Source organism: Macrobrachium nipponense, chromosome 35 (assembly GCF_015104395.2).
Source record: "Macrobrachium nipponense isolate FS-2020 chromosome 35, ASM1510439v2, whole genome shotgun sequence".
NCBI lineage: Eukaryota > Metazoa > Arthropoda > Malacostraca > Decapoda > Palaemonidae > Macrobrachium > Macrobrachium nipponense.
This window is the reverse complement of record NC_061096.1, coordinates 16,123,550-16,138,327: the sequence shown is the minus strand read 5'-3', so window position 1 is coordinate 16,138,327 and position 14,778 is coordinate 16,123,550. Positions and strand designations below refer to the sequence as shown.

Genomic DNA, 14,778 nt, shown 5'->3' with positions numbered 1-14,778 from the left:
TGATTCAGTTATACGTACATCATATATATATATATATATATATATATATATATATATATATATATATATATATATATATTAGCGAATTTTCCCCCTTTGACAGGAGTGGCGCTACAGAGCCCAGCCTTCGGGTTCTCAATAAGCCTTCATGGGCGAGTCAGCCCGTTATTCCTCCAAGAGTCAGCCAGCCAGCCCACACGCCCTTTTCCTTGACCCAGGTAGACACTTGTACTTCCCCTTTATAGACGGAGAAAGCCCTAAACCAATCAGCTGCGGGGTCCTGACCGAACTTCACCTTCCAAAGGCGGGCGATGTGAAAACTTTCTAATCATCTAAATTAATGAAAGCCTTTTTATTTATAAAAAAAAATCTGGGAAGGTATGAATAATAGATGACAGAATTAGCTGGCCACTAATTTCCTATGATCTCTGTACTTTTTAGATTTAATTTACGGTTGTGTTTAAATTCCGAATATGAAAGTGTGTTGCAGATTCGGTGTTTGTAAACGTTTTTCGTCCTCGGCCCTTTATTTATATTGAACACTATCCTATGAACTGTCCCGTTATATTTAGTAAAACGATTGTTGTATTATTACCATTCGACTACATCGTTTTTTTTTTTTTTTTTGCAGTTTATCTTGTGCGTTATTAATGTTATTTGAAATATTCTTTTTTTTTTCTCCGGGATTTTGAAGATACTTTGTATCGATACATTGTATCGATGATTATAATTATTGTTCTATGAATTTAAAAGCCACTCGTTTTCAGAAGAAGCCACCGTCGACGTTGTCGCGTGAGTTGTCTTTGTTCTGACCTATTTTCGAATGTCACAGGACAATTTAAAAATCAGCGTTGAATTTTCCCTGATTTTAATGAGACATGATAGCTCTGTATTCAGGCTGTAGGTCAGTCTTTCTCTGAACATTAATTACTTTGGTCTGTTTATGAAGTCGGGTCAATTTAGATGTCAATATTTCATTTTTATCTGATTTTGTTGGAACTGAGTAGGGTGGTATCTTGGAGTTGGTGAGTGTTTTCTCAAAACTTTTTACTATGATATGTTTTTCAGGGTCAACACTGAATTCAAAATCCATATATTTTTTTATGTGATAAAAGCAGATTAAGCCAAATACCTCAGTGTTTAAATTTAAATGCATTTCCATTGTGCATTGTCGGGGTCGAGTGGTAGTATCTGTTCATTAGACGGTTACATTTAAGACTTAGAAGGATTGTGTGAGAACTGAATAAATGGCGTCAGTAAGAAAAAAAAAAGTTTAAAGAAAAAGATTATCACTGGATGTTCAGATGACTTTTAAGAGTTACAGTGACTAAGTTTTCTTTTTCCACTGGATTAAAAGAATTCCAAAGTTCCAAGGGACGATTTTGGGATGTTTGTTCTCAAGAATTTTTAACTTGGTCTGTTTCATGAATTTTTTAAAAGTTAGATGGTCGTAGACGGTAAATAATATGCCTAGTAACTTTGTCAGGTAGCGTATGACGCTGAAGGTAAACATAGTGATTCATTTAGTTTGAATGAGGGAGAGAAAGGGAGAGTGTGTACTTGTGTGTGTTTATATATATATATATATATATATATATATATATATATATATATATATATGAATAACTTGATCACGAAGTATATAAAACGTGATGCTATGTATAAATAAAGGTTTTTTGCCACGACTAACTCGTTTTTCATTTTTTCCTTCGTGGCAAAAAACCTTTATTTATAATATATATATTATATATATATATATATATATATATATATTAAATATATATATATAAACACATATAAGTACACACTCTCCATTCTCTCCCTCATTCAAAATATGCAGAAGCTAGGTACTATGTCGTACCTCTAAGTAAATGGGGCTACAATCCACAATGATGTAAAATCCTTCTATAGTTTTATAAAATATATATCTCTTGTACAGCAAATAATAGCTTTCGACCATCAGCTGTGGTCTTGTTCACTGAAAAAAAAGATGTTATTTGCCGTACAAGAAATATGTCTTATAAACTACAGAAAGATTTTACAACATTGTGGATTTAGCTATATATATATATATATATATATATATATATATATATATATATATATATATATATATATATATATATATATATATATATATTTTTATTGATAGGGCCCATCTTAACTCTTAAGAATGATTGCGTACTAGTTCCTCACTTCCTAATGGTGTGTTAGACATCCGGCTGTCACGTTCACAGTTTAATAGAATATATTAATGGTATAAAGTTACTTCCAATTCCATAACAACAACCAGCCAATTGTTCAGTAGGCGACAGCCATTCTCAGAGAACTTTTAGTAACAGAAGGAGTTCCATTTTTTAATTTTTTTTTAATCCGTCCTGTGTGGACTATAGTAGATGCACATCAACCGTGCATTTGACGTCTAGGCCAGCTGTCCCTTACGACGCTTCTGATTGGCTGTTGATAAGCCAATGACAGGGCTGGAAACTCTCAGTCTCTCTCTCTCGAGAGTTCACATAGGCAGGATGTATGTTCTATCTCTCCTGAAAGACGTATACTCCAGGAGAGATGGAACATATATCCTGCTTATGTGAACTCGAGAGAGACTGGGAGTTTACAGCCCTGTGATTGGCTTATCAACAGCCAATCAGGAGCGTCGTAAGGGACTGGCCTAGACATCAAATGCACGGTTGATGTGAATCTACTATAGTAACTCGTCACTACGGTGAAAGTTACATCAGTTTAACATTTTCCTCTTTTGCATTGCTTATGATCAAAGTAATGTGTCCGGTAAATCATTTTATAAAAGGCACCACTAATTGAAAACTAAAATTACTTTGAATTTGGATTCACGAATCCTTTTTTATAAAAGGTTTTATCGCATTGAGAGTAATGTGATTTCTCATCAGTGGAATTTGGCAAACCATATAATTTATAATGAAGTTTTTCAGAGTTTAAAAAGTATGAAATTATATATTTTGATTATGTTAGAAATGATTTACTATATAGCCGTTGCTACCACTGTCATCGGTTAAACGTTTATAGTGTCAAACGTTTAGAGTCACATGGCAAAGTAAATATATATTTTTTAATGAATTGCTTCTCATTTTTTTTAACTAAAGAGGGCAGATGCTAGAAAAGAAGAAGGAACAGAGCAAGGAAGGAAACAAATAAACCAAAAACAAGTGACAGCTACGAAATATCATTGATCAATTTACTCTTTTAAAAGTTCATAAATATGTAGAAGCAAACGAGCAAACATTGAGTTACCAACTATATATATACATAGATATTATATAATATGCACTGTACGTATATATGATGCGTGTTTTAGCACCAAGCATGTTGCTAGGTCATTGTTTGCTTTTTTGCTTCTACTTATTAACTTTTTAGAGTCAGTTTGATCGTCGGTATTTCGTATTAATCACTTGTTTTCGGTTTCATTCATTTCTTTCCTTTCTCAGTTCGTTCCTCTTTTCAAATACGATTATAACCTATTGATGCTCAGCAATCTTTCCAATAATAATAATAATAATAATAATAATAATATAATAATAATAATAATAATAATAATAATAATATAATAATAATGTGAATATTAAATTGATTCAAAATATTAACACTTATTGAAGAAACACTGTTTCTTGTTTAAAACTGTGGCCAAGTGGTTTAGCTTAATCTCACCTCAGATCAAACTGCACTTGTTCGATCTCCTCATCGGAAATTGAGATTTCATAATTGAATCTTATATTTGGATTCAGCTCTTGTAAGCGAAAACGTAGCCAAAAAGTGTGACCAATTGGTGAAGTTGTGTTGTCGTAGAGTTACATACATCATACATACATACATATAATATATATGTGTTTATACATGTCTATAATTTTTCGGTAATAAATACTTGCATGATGTCACGCACGCATGACCCACATATTATTAAGAAAAAAATCTTTCCGCATATGATATGATGTAGGCTGCAGTATTAGCAAAAGCATCATAAGTGATATTGACTCGCAATGAAAGCCACGCGAATGTTCCTACGTAATCCGGGAAGTCATTAACTTCCTAATGAGGATACGGGATAAGAGCGTTTATTGCTCGTCGTCTGGTCCTTTGTCTCGGTTTATGTCGTTTGTTTACCATTCGACTCCTTGATGAAGATCTCTCGGGCGCCACATCAATTTGTCTTAACCCCGCCGCCGTGCCCCGGGCTTCCTCTTCCCTCCCCAGCCATACCCACCTTTTTCTCTAACTCACACTTTCCTGCCACCTTCCTCCAATCATGCCCAACCCCCAACACTTCGTCCCCAATGCCACCCATCCCTCCACCCTTAATGTTATATCTATATAAATCATTCTTGGAACTGTTGGCCTAAGTATGGGGAAATGGACCGAAATAAGTTGCAGATATAGAGCTGTGGGAGGTGTCAGCTGTGGGGCTGTTGCCCACTGCAACTCATTACTCTAACACCCCCCCCCCCCCCACCTTCCTCTTTACTTCTTCATTCGACAAGACTTCGAACCCCTTTTTGTATATTAGTATTATTAGTGTGGTTGGTGCAGAGCTATTATGAGGACTTATTATTTTTGAATGGGCATTTATGATCAGGGAGTAAAATTAAAGAGAATAATTCGAAATGGTCTTAACATGTGTTAAATATATATATATATATATATATATATATATATATATATATATATATATTGCAAAACCTCTCAATATATATAGGGTTATGGTAGGTCAGTGGTAAGGCTAGGTGCTTTACACTGCAGTGGCCCAGAGTTCAAATCTTTTATGGGTTGAACAGATTTCTACTAACGCCACGAGTTGAATGTCCTTGTAGGTTAGCAATGGGGCAGTGAGCCACGACTGAGTATTACAACTTTCGACTTGCGTTTGATAGGTCTGGTTCGCTCCCGGCCCATTGTCCACCAGTCCACTTAGCCGTAAATTTGTTATAGTGTCTGTTGTGGTCAAAACGAAGTGAATGGGTTTGGAACTCATCCTTAACAGACTTGCTAAATAGCTGGAAGATCGTACCATTCTGATGGACACTACATCCCCAAAAGGAGAAAAACTGTAATGTGGAAATTTATATATATATATATATATATATATATATATATATATATACATATATATATATACATACATACACTGTACACACACATATATATATATATATATATATATATATATATATATATATATATATATATAAAGACTGCAGCTCAGACTGATGTCTTCCATGTCGATGGGAGTAAACGGACCTTACCGTATGACCCTTGGCAATTACCAAATGTGTAAGATCGTTTCCTCGCTAAATGTATGATAATTCACACCTGGTGACTGGTCTGGTTTCATGCGATTGCCCCAGTTATTATTTATAGCGTGTCGTAGTTAGAGGATTTCTGCCCCCTTTTCTTGTTACATCTTGCCACTTCTCCTTCACGCACTCTCATACATATGCACTTACAGACACGTAAGCCCCAAATGTACCGCCACTTCGACGGAGGTGATATACGTACATACATACGTAGAAACAAATTCATGCGTACAGCTATGCTTAGAACTCATGCTACATGACTGAATAGGATTTCGTTCAAAATTCACTTACTGGCAACCTAACATGGTACAGTATGCAGCAAAACTCGAGTGACCTGATTTCAGTGATTTTCGTTCAAAAAGGGACTAACTGGCAACTCTTACCTTCCTTCTTACATTTCTAATGACACTAAATTGCAACGGCGAAACATTTTGAAACTTCGCTCAAAAAAAGATACAGTTCACTTAACATGGTTTTATAGTAAAAGCTATATTTTTTGTATCAAAATATCAGCTAGATCATTAGAAAAAACAATCAAACACCTTAATATATTTATGTATTATTTTAAAGTGAAAACACGAATAAGGCCATAATGTGTTCCACGAGAGTGACATCTGTCATATATTTCAAAACTGTAAGAAAATGTCACGTGTAGCCAAATTTCAGAAAAAAACACTTACGAAATATTTTCAAAGCTTTCGTTCACTCAACGCTGATGCATTTAACAAAATAAAAGTCGTCATCAAACCCCAGTTCGATTGTTAAATAAAAAAGAAAAAAACGAACAAAATTGTCATAACATGGATATTGCTTCGAAAGCATCCATAAAATTTGAAATGGTCCTATTTGACTGTTTTTACGCCTCAACGCTGAAAAAAATGCAAATATGTAAATACAAAAATAGAATTCATCCATTGATATCACTGTGTGAGTGGAGCGTGTGTGACACGACCATTAGAGTGGCTGTGCAACAAGAACCACCTGGTGTAATACGTAGGTCCACAATGGGTAGTAACAAGGAAATTATCTTGAAAAATTTATTTTATTTTTGTTAGAGAAATATTTGGATTTTCACACAAAATAAAATTATTTATAATATATTTCTTAACCACTTCCAAAATGATGGTTTACTAGCAAATGTTCGCCTATGCAATTATTTTTTTGTCAAAACCAAGATTTTGTATGTAGGTCTAGGTGTGTTAGATTTCTTTACTTTACACTTAACATTCACAGCTCTATATTAACAATTTCTGACCGGAAAGCAAATGAGGTGTAAGGGGGATTTCATGGGGATAACACAACTGTGGTGGAGATAAATGTCTGAAAGTTAAATTGATTGTTGGAAAGATGTCTGCAAAGAATAAGTTTACATAAGCATACTTCGGAAAGAAATGATGGTGAGGAAGTTTTTACTAAAGTATATGTGAATGCAGAGTGGGTGGAAGAGCAACGTCTGATTATTATTTAGTTTAAACCAAAGTTGACATCTGATCATTACTTGGTTGAAGCCAAAGTCAATATATCTGGAAGCTTAAAATAAAGGGTGAAAATATAATGATGAAATTAATTAAAAGAGTTTAATGAGTACATGTGGAGACCACTTGAGAAAAGGTTGCATGAACAGTACGGCAGGGTTAGAAACACAGAGGTGGAATCAGTATTTGAGGAGTATGTAACATTGGAGGAACGGGCCATAGAGCTGAGAATCTATCGTATGCTTCGAAGATCATTTGTCAAAGCAATTATGGATTTTCATGAAGAGAGCAAAAGACATTATTGATTGGGAGAAAATAAGAGCAAATGCAGAATTGAACGAGCGATTTTGAAAATGCTACCTAGCATGATGGGAGATTTGAGAGTTGATGTGCTGAGAGTAGGCGTGGCTGTTGAAGTTAAATAGAAGAAAGATTGTTTGAGAAAATACGTCAGAATCTGATCCGATGACGTCATCCAGCATAAAGTATTGAGAAAGCTAACAACATAGCAAACAAAATCAGCCACAGAGGTGGATCGAACATCAAATAAATAGACTAACAACAAAACAAAACTCTCTTGTGTTGAAAACATCGAATTATGAGTTAACACCTCATATTCATTAACTCAGTTATTCGTTATCTTAAAACATTTTGTAGATTATTAAGATATGTATTATATTGAAAAAAGCTAATGTCAGTGTTTACAAAATACCTTGCAGTAATTGCAGTGACATTTTTTCGGTAAGCTGGCTAACATATTTAACAAAAGTAGATATGTCTACGAGAGGTCTGGGATGGAACGACTCGTAAACAGACCCTGAATTGAAAGTAATCTGCAGTCCTATCTCAAGTTTCATCTTATCTTGCCATGGTAAATTACCCTCGCTTCTTTCATATGAAACTCACCCGCCTTGATGACATTAATGATTATATTTCAATATGTGCACAATAAATCAATTTTGATCACTTTTCACTGATGAAAATATCTATGTTTATTACTGTATGTAACATTATATGCTCGTGTGTTGCTAACGAATTGGCTGGGATTTTCTTAGTACCCTTGACTCATAAGTATTAAAATTCAAATAAATTAGGATGATATCTTGGTGAATATATTTTGGTACTTTGCGCCAGTAATCACGAATATAGAGTAAAATTACGTGTCAAAAGGGAGATATTGAAGATCGGTTACATAAATGCAGATCCCCCCTGACGAATGATGTTTGGTTAAGTATGTAATGGCATCTAAAATTAGTTTTAAATCTACTTATGCCTAATTATATATATATATAAATTATATAATATATATATTAATATATATTATATTATTTATGTTATATATATATTATATTTATAGTATGTATAGAATAATATATAATGTGCGTGTGTGTGTGCAGATTTCGAGGAATTCTATGGCTTTTTCGTTGCTGATCATCTTCTTATTAGTTTGACAACATTTCTAAATCTTCTTCGTTCTTCCAAATTCAGTTGGTGGGCAAAAAAAAAAAAACGGTGATTAACTCTGTTCCGTTTGTTTAATCGCAGTTTTTTTTTTTTTTTTTTTTTTTTGTCCATCAACTGAATTTGGAGGGACGAAGAAGATTTAGAAAATTTTGTCAAACTAGTAAGGAGTCGATCAACAAGGAAAAAGCCATAGAATTCAACGAAATCTGCATATAAGAAAAATATATAATATATATATATATATATATATATATATATATATATATATATATTATATATATTATATATAATTGAATATGTATTTACATATACCGTGTGCGTACATATATATATATATATATATATATATATATATAATATATTAATTGTGTATATATATTATATACAGTGTGTACATATATGCATATAATCGATCAACTTGACCAATCAGCTGTGATTATCTATCTATCTATCTATCTATCTATATATATATACTTGTCTGGGCAAAAGCTCTTATTGATTATGATTTCCTTTAAGTGTGAGTTATTCCCAATGTATATACAAATAGTGGGATGCCTTTAAAGTGATGGAATTACTTTGCAAGCATTCGTATGTACACCCACTTCTCCAGTTACTGCACCTAACACTGCTCTTGATGGTTCTGAGCATTTGACATATTTGGCCTAACCATCTTCCCAAACCTTTCATTCGTAAATCTGGAAAATTAATGACTTTAACTTCTCGATTTTAAGTCTTACATCAGCAAGCTAAGTGGCATTCTTATGTTCCACCATTGTTAGATACTGATTTCCCGTCTTGGTTTTAGTCGTATTTTTGGATCAATATCTTATCTTTATCAGGCTTGAGTTGGTGGTAGCCTCTTTCCGAATAATAATTTTGATCGTTTATCGAATTTATGTGGCTTGGTCGTCTGACACAAAATACATTTTAATCCAGAAGTCTAGTGATTCTTTTCTCTCTCTGCACCTCCCTGAGTTCATGCCACTGAAGACCCTAGTTGGTACTTTGATGGTAACTTAACAAAAACCTTAGTTCTTTGATTCCCTCAACTGTGAAGCTGTGGAACATTCTCGCCTGCGTGGTTTTCATGTTAATGCTTATGTAATGCTTCTGTAAAGCGTCATGTTAAAGTTGTGTAATGCTTTTGTAAAGAATCATGTTTAAGGAGTGTGTATTGCTTCTGTAAAGTGTTATGTTTAAGGAGTGTATATTGCTTCTGTAAAGTGTCATGGTAAGAAGGTACTTGGGTGGTATTGCTTGCTTGAAAGTTGTCTAAAAGTGTTACGGAGTTTAAGGGTGTTATTGCTTCTGTAAAGTGTCATGTTTAAGGAGTGTGTATTGCTTCTGTAAAGTGTCACGTGTAAGGAGTGTGTATTGCTTCTGTAAAGTGTCACGTTTAAGGAGTGTGTATTGCTTCTGTAAATTGTCATGTTTAAGGAGTGTGTATTGCTTCTGTAAAGTGTCATGCTTAAGGAGTGTGTATTCCATCTATAAAGTGTCATGTTTTTAGATGTGTGTAATACTTCTGTAAAGTGTGAGTCCTCTGCCTCAGTAGATCTGGTTTGTTTCTCTGCTTTCGTTTCGTTATGCATGCATTCATTATTTTGGTAGTTGTTATGTCAAGTCTCGTTTGGCTTTTTCATCATGGATTACTATTCTTTTCTTACGTTCAAGATTTTGATGTTGACATATGTACACTCTATTGAAGACATATTTCATAATTTCTTAGTTTTTCATGCTACGTTTCATGCCAACGGCGATCTCCATTTTACCTTATGTGTTTAAGCATTAGCTGATAATTCTGTCTTCCTGTATTTACGTCAGTATTTGGAGATTAAATATAATACCTTCAAATCTGAATTTAATAAATCTTAAAAAAAAAATTAGTCGTTATATTTATGTTGCCTTCCAGTTTATATTTCTTTTGACGAATATATAAAATGGTTAAGTAGCTATTATCAATATTTAATGGTCAGGTTGCTTCACAAATTTCGTGGAGATGTCACTCAGATAAAATAGCTAAATATGACCATAATTTAGGTGTAGGTTCGATTACTGTTGAGAGTCTTCTACCTTTTGTCTTAATTCTAGGGTTGTCAACTGTTCTTATTAGTCCGTGTTCAAGTATTTTCCTCCCATCATGGCAATTTTTGCAAACAGTGTTTTCCTCCGCAAGGAGTCTGTCTCGCCCCCTTCCTGTGTCATGAAGGTCCTCTACTGATAACTCTTAAATTTTTCTCCCTGAGCCTTTTTCTTTTAATTTTCATTTATTTCAAGAAACGCTTATATTACTTCATGCGCTAGATGATGCATTAGAGTACTCGTTCTCATGTTTTTTGAGATTAGCTGGCCTTATGCCAGCACGGGCTCTTGCTCCTAGAGCAGCCCGTACCGTTCTCATTGATTTGAGAAAGAGGATATTGTATGTTTTATGCGTTTGCGCTTGTGCAGTGAGGAATGAGCGAACTTGCCGCAAATGAACATTCCGTGTAAATATAGGAGGCAGCTAATACTGTGGATGTTTACTTCGCCAGCATGTTCACTTAACACAGTATAGTTACAGAATGCTCGAGTCATTTACTTTTGTCGGATCTTTCCTAAATAGTGACCCCAAAAGGGTTTTATCCCGGTATGTGTTGCCATGGTTTTTTGCGGAGGTGACCCCTATACTTCATATACATGCAAATGCATATATCATTGTAATTATGGGACGCGGGTTCGTTTCCAGCTACCGGACATCATAATTGCTACATATTTCTTGACTTGGCTCCAAAAGTTTTGCAGTGACAAGCGTATCCAAAAAAGCACGAAGATTCGAGATGTTAAGAGAGCATTGTGGCTATCTCAATTAAACATGTATCTGGTAAAAAGTGACCAGTAGATTCTAAATATGTATTTCAGCCTAAAATAAAAGAAAAAAAAAACAATAAAAACGATGGCCCTCTTGGCTACGATGGTGAGTTTGGGTCTATTCCGGCTCAAATAAATATATCTGAATATGACAGGGATATATATATATATATATATATATATATACTATATATATATATATATATATATATATATATTAATATATATATATATAAGAGCGGTAATAGACTTTTAACTTTCTCATGGCCAGGTCGGCAACGTGACCTCGTTGTGATTATAGGACGCGGTTTCGTTTCCCGCTACCGGTAATAATAATTGCTTCATAAGTCTTGCTCTTGGATCCAAAAGCTTTGCGGTGACGAGCGTATTAAAAAAAAAAAAAAAAATTCGAGTAGAGGGCTCTGTCATAAAATGATTAAATCTGACATACAAAATTGAAATACAGAATAGAAGCCACACCTATATTTCAAGGACAGTCGAGTGACAAGTAAGGGCACCGTGGGATTCAGGAACACACTCCGATTGGCGTGGCAGAGGACTGGGAGTTTAACTGCGGAAAAAACGGTTAGGAGTTGGTCATTCGAGGGTCTAACCAAAATCTCAAAATCATTACATTTTATTTTATGCTTACGCTTCAGCACATTGGTCACGTATATTAGAGAATTCATGGTTCGACGGTTTAACCCCTGTTCTGTTCTGTAGTTAACACCACTGCGAAGAGAATTTATTTTCACCTTCAGCAACCTCCGTGTGCAACCGACACATGTCCCCGGGTCACATCAGGGCCAAGTGAATATATATATATATATATATATATATATATATATATATATATATATATATATATATATATATGTATGTATGTATGTATGTATGTATGTGTGTGTGTGTATGTATATATATATATATATATATATATATATATATTCACTTGGCCCTGATGTGGCCCGGGGACATATATATATATATATATATATATATATATATATATATATATGAGTCATATCACATTACCGTGATTCATAAACATATATATACATACATCGAGCTACAAATGTCCTTTAATATCTAATTCGCTCTACCTCGGAATTAATATATTTTCATATATGTTAACCGAAGGGGAATTTTTTAGTCGATAAAAAATTTGTCGGCTCACGGGCGCTAATCATTGAACTCAATAAATTTATGACATACAGTGAAGCCTTAAACCACACAGGCACCGCACGAGGGTACAAGTTTATGCCGCCTCTCAACTATGAAAAAGTTTTTATTTCCCTGTAACTGGTGTTATAGGGAACAGTAAAAATGGTAAGTTATGAAAATTTAACGCATAAAAGATTTTCCGGTAAAGTATCGATAATAATGAAAATTAAACAATAATATGCATAGTGGGAAATACGCTTGTGCGGGTAATGATGATAATAGGCTTTTGTCTCTAAACCAGCGAGTATGCACATTGTGATACATTGCCATGGGTATTCTGCAGCACGGCAGAGACATGGGTTAGGGGGCAGGGATATAGCAGAACTGCTTGGTCCGGATGCAACTGTTAATAACATTATTGGATTCCTCAGAGACATTAACGTTTTTAATGAAATTTAATATTGACCTCTTGATACATTGCCAAGCGTAGTATATACACTTGCAGTTGTTTATATAATTTTTTTATATGTATATGTATGTATGTGTATAGTATGTATGTATAAATTTTTATTCTTTGCACACTCGAAATACGAAGCTATATTTTTTATGGGATATCAGTTTTTATTATAGTTTTAAAATCACCTTAATTTTATTCAATATATAAATTCATCACCATAAATGTTCTTCTCTTACCAAATTAATTATAGCGCTGAATAATCCGTTGGATTCCAGTGTATGGCTCCATGCCTAAATCTCATATGCCATTCCATTCCACTCTAAACTAGGGAGAAATATCCTTGAAGCTAGGAGTGCCAATCCCCTAGAGTTTCTCGGCAAAGCTCTTCCGTTGGACGAAACGAGTGGCCAAACCCAAGGTCTAGACACCAGTCAGTCATGTGACCGCTATAGGTTACATATGTCCGAAAAAAAAAAACGTTTTGCTAGAGAGAGAGAGAGAGAGAGAGAGAGAGAGAGAGAGAGAGAGAGAGAGAGAGAGAGAGAGAGAGAGAGAGAGAGAAACTTACCATGCGCATGTGCTTTAGGGGTTTGTCTGATTGGTTTATCTTTACAGACAGAAAGATATATATAAAAAAAGTATCATAGGACTAGAGGAAACAGCTAAGTGATGGATTGACGAAAACGACTAAAAAGTGCTTTATTTAATACATATAACTAATGGTATCAGCTAAGAAACTTGGGATTCTAGCCCGTCCACTCATCGAAGCACTACTTTTCTACACTTTCCATATTTGCTCGTATTGCTGACATCTTTTCTACCTACAGAATACGTATCTTTTAAGTTTTCGGGCTTACAACCCATCCGACTTCGAAAGACGTTCACAGTCGATCCTTTCAACAGCTTTCCACTTTTTCTCCGTCCACACATTTTTAGCACCCACGCCCCCACTTCCGGAGTGTGGACTTTGACTTTGCACCCAGCATCCTCCTCATCCATGATTGATTTAACCCTGTTTATATTTCACTTCTAATTCATTGCTTCTACCATCTATCTTGCTTCGCTCGCGTATTATTCCTCTCCACTTTACTCTGCCATCTTCTTCAGCATCCACGACTGTTTAATCATATATCTGTACTCTTGCTTACATAAACGCCTATCTTGAAACTAGACCACTTGTGGTTTTGCCCAGTTATCCCCTGCATTCTTAACGCCTTTCTTCATAGATGTGAGATCTCCACTTCCAACTTTTTTTTCTTTTTTAATTTCTACGAAGACATGTAACAGAAATGCGCCTGAAACATGTAATAAGTGGTTTATTTTTCCAATATAACATGATTGAATGTCAGGCATTTAACTAACTGGAATTGGCACATGAGTAATTTGGTTATGTTAAAGAATTCAGGACAAAGAGAGAGAGAGAGAGAGAGAGAGAGAGAGAGAGAGAGAGAAAGGTGCTTGAAGAAGCAGTTAATTTTAAGCATTGTGAACTTAATGTTAGAGAAACCCCGCCAGCGAGCATTTCCCCGTTTCCCTTCAGTATTTCAAATGTCGAGGAACTTGCCGAGAGATGAGAGTTCCACATACCTTCATGTCTAAACGTAAGGCCCAGATACGAGGCCTTGAAATGACCATAAAAACGAGCAAAATCTCTTCTCTTCCATCTAACTCCGTTTTCGATCCCTTCCTGGTATCTCGCCCGGCGACCAGTTTTTATTCTGTTCCACATCCACTTGAACTAAAATGTTCCTGTCCTGCTAAAACAGGCGCCTGAAAAGGGATTTCGGTTTAAAGCGACGAACAGGAAGACTATAGCATGAACTGGGCGGAAGAAAGTTGTGTTGGGAGTTTTTCAGTGCTTCAGCCCCTTACCAGGAATATGCTTTGAAATGACACCATCTCATGACACAGTTGCATTTTTTTCACTGTTGTCTGTTGTGCATTATATCGTGCAACAACCAAGTGGTTCATCACTGCTGCGAAAATACTTCAGCAGTAATAAATAACGTATGGGATCAGATTTGAGAATTAAAATGAACCTTAT

At 34.8% G+C, this 14,778-nt stretch overlaps 1 protein-coding gene across 8 annotated transcripts in view; it reads left to right on the top strand.

The window, feature by feature from the left end:
* Positions 1-14,778, top strand: part of LOC135208437 (uncharacterized) — a 579,462-nt gene that overhangs the window by 144,860 nt on the left and 419,824 nt on the right. The gene's annotated exons all lie outside the window — the stretch shown is intronic.